This window comes from Pagrus major, chromosome 20 (assembly GCF_040436345.1).
Source record: "Pagrus major chromosome 20, Pma_NU_1.0".
Taxonomy (NCBI): Eukaryota; Metazoa; Chordata; class Actinopteri; order Spariformes; family Sparidae; genus Pagrus; species Pagrus major.
This window is the reverse complement of record NC_133234.1, coordinates 8,339,438-8,342,268: the sequence shown is the minus strand read 5'-3', so window position 1 is coordinate 8,342,268 and position 2,831 is coordinate 8,339,438. Positions and strand designations below refer to the sequence as shown.

General features: G+C 39.0%; 1 long non-coding RNA gene across 1 annotated transcript; it reads left to right on the top strand.

The window, feature by feature from the left end:
- Positions 1-1,482: 1,482 nt before the first annotated feature.
- On the top strand, positions 1,483-2,443 carry LOC141015090 (uncharacterized). Its single transcript, XR_012180539.1, has 3 exons — positions 1,483-1,629; positions 2,097-2,175; positions 2,273-2,443. It is a non-coding gene; the product is annotated as an uncharacterized lncRNA (long non-coding RNA).
- The last annotated feature ends 388 nt before the right edge of the window (positions 2,444-2,831 follow it).

Here is a 2,831-nt window from a genome sequence, read left to right as displayed (position 1 = left end):
CAGAAGTAAAAGCAGAAGAAATTTGTCAAACTCGATGTTGGTGAACACGTTAGGACCTTTGGTATCATTGCGATATGGGGCCGTGCATTATGATGCAACATGAGGTGATGGTGGCAGATGAAATGCACAACAATGGGCCTCATCTGTGAATTCACATTGACATCAATAAGATGCTCCTGTGTTTGTTCTCCATAGCTTCTGCCTGCCTGTAACATAACCTGATGACCACCGTGGGCACCCTGTTATGCCCATCATCAACATTGAAATTAGCAAACCACTCGCCAACACAAGACCATACACACTATCTGCAGTACAAACTGGTTGTCTATATTTTTTTGAGTGTATTTTAGCCACCTAAAAAAACTCATTGTCATTTTAAATGGTGCAATATGTATGAATTGACCACCTGTCAAATTCATACCCACCAGACACAGGAGCCTCGATCTGTTAGTTTGTTTGTGTTATTCAGTGACTTCGATGAATGTGTCTCTCAGTGACTTCAACACATCACACACTCTTGTTCCTCTTTCTCTGACGGTGCACTCTTTCCCTCATGCTCACCTCATTTATACCAAGGAGGTTTCTGCTTGCAAGACAGAGCATCACTGTTAACACCAAGGGTTGGACCAGTGAGTGTTCAGAATAACGCTATTAATTATTCACTCACTGTCATATTGGGACCCAGGATGCCTTTCTCCATTCGCTGTGGCCCGACACTTTTGTGTTTGACCCTGCTGCCTTTCCTCCATGCACAAGGTGTGTTAATGACTAATATGACTTTTAGAGTCCTTGATGTGTAACTTAAATGATTAGGAGAATCTATTGAATTGTATTGCATAGAAATTGAATAATACACTCATCAGTGATGAAAACAAAGTTGTATCTCTTATTCTGAAGAGTTAATATTTTAGGCACAGGAAGTTTTAATTTTGTATTGTATAATAATGGACTAAGCTTTTATATTTCTTTGCATTTTGGAGTAGCTTGTGATATTACGATATTTAACCTATGACCTTTGAGGCAAATAAAGATCTGATGCTGCTGTAGGATATTTGGTCTTCTACAGGCTTTCAGCTGCACTGTACTAGTTAAGGGTCAAGAACAGATGTAGGCTAGGCTAAGTTTTTCTGTCGAGGCACTGGGTGTGGGTGTTCTGGTCCCACAATTGCTTTAAAAGATTGTTAGTTAGGGTTTGTTCAGCATTTTGGGAAATATGTTTATTCACTTATTGCTGAGAGTTGCTGAGACACTCTCATGTCTGTACAACTCACTTATTAACAGGTTATATCTGTATCAGAAGTGCTATTTAAGCCTTATATTTGTTTTTCTTCGTAAATACTCAAATTTAACTTCAAATTCAATCAAACTAGCAACATTTAACAGATTTTTACTCTTAAAAATAAAGCTGTCCCGAAAGAATTTGTTCCTATTCCTAGACTTAATAATAGTATTCTCTGTTGTTCTGTGCATTGCAGTGGTCCCTCAGGTTTCCAAGAGTCTGGGCATAATCCCAATACTTGGTCCCCCCTGCTGTGTGGAAGTCTCAAAAGGCACCATTAACAAACCTGTCACTGCCTGCTTTGAACAAAAGGACAACACAATTCCAGGCTGTAGAGTACATGCTTATATGTAAGTATAGGGTAGTAGATTCCATTCACAAAAGCTTCATCTTGTGTCCATTATCTCATGGTGTGTTAGACGGTGTCACCTAGCCGACACAGCTGATCATGAGCAGACAACAAAGAATAATATGAGCGAAAGAGAAACTTTGGCACAACAGTGATAGTTTGACATGCTGGGAAAGACACTTATTGGCTTTATTTCAGAGAGTTAGATGAGAAGATCAATACCACTTTCTTGTACATTTGCTAAATGTGCTCATCCATGTGCTTCTGATGGGGATCCTTAAATAAACATAAACATCTGTATCATCTACTTTGTGGGCCTAAATTCACCATTTTGCTACTGTAGATATTTGTTTATGTCATATTGATCATATTTGATCATTTCTTTCTTTTTTCTGTTCTTGCTATAGGCCTACATACTGTTTTTGTTTTGCTTGTTTTTTACTCTTTCCTGTCTTTTCAACCCTAAAGCTTTCGCACTGAGACAAAGGATTGGTGTGTGGACCCAGGAGCCTGGTGGATCCCCCGAAGACTCAACAGATTAGAGGAAGTAAGTCCAGGTTTTGACTTCAAATCAGATACAGCACAAATAAAGACATTTTAATTCCTACAATATGGGACTTTTAACTAAAATTCTTCTCCCCCAGAGAGGAATACGTTGCCAAATCGTCTGACAGGTGTTCAACAGCCACACTGAAGATAATGCATCACGACCTTCTACGCAGAAATGTTGACATGTCAAACATGTTAGATATGTCAATAATATCTTTGCATGAATCGTTATTGTCTTCTAAACTAATAAAGAGTTTTGACCATTGTTTTCTCTGTGCTGATAATGTATTCACAGTGAAGAAAATACTGAATGAAATAGCACATACACACATACACATACCGCATGGAATGATGGTATTTGGGTGGCTCCACTCCTGTTTTCCAAATCTGAGCCATAACATGACCACGTCAGCCAAGAGCGAACCCAATACATCAGAACTGGCCCAATTCTGAATTTGGGCCAGTCTGTCTGGTGTGGGCCGGATCACATCATTTGAATATTGGGTTGAATGAGAAATGGGAGCAAAAAAGTGTTTTTGTTGAGTGAATCTTAGCCATCAGTTAAAGTGACTATTTCTAATATTTTCACTTATTTTACCTTGCAGTCAGGCCTTTCTGGCAGGGAACTGAAGCCATTATGCTGCTTTCTTCAAA